This window comes from Bison bison, unplaced genomic scaffold (assembly GCF_000754665.1).
Source record: "Bison bison bison isolate TAMUID 2011002044 unplaced genomic scaffold, Bison_UMD1.0 scf7180017864321, whole genome shotgun sequence".
Lineage (NCBI taxonomy): Eukaryota > Metazoa > Chordata > Mammalia > Artiodactyla > Bovidae > Bison > Bison bison.
This window is the reverse complement of record NW_011494893.1, coordinates 1,598,806-1,599,022: the sequence shown is the minus strand read 5'-3', so window position 1 is coordinate 1,599,022 and position 217 is coordinate 1,598,806.

The following is a 217-nucleotide window of genomic DNA, read 5'->3' as shown; positions in this document are numbered from 1 at the left end:
CATTTCCCGGCTCGCACGGCCCGACGGGAAATGTAGTCCGCGACCGCTCGGCGGGCTGAGGAGCGCTCCTTTCCGGCCGGCGCGGGCAGTGGCTCGCACGGCCTGCCGGGAAACGTAGTCCGCGGCCTCTCGGCGGGTTGCGGCGCGTCCCATTCCGGTGGGCGCCGCGGGAGGTCGGCAGGTTGCGCATGCGCAAACCCACCTGCGGGCCGGAGCG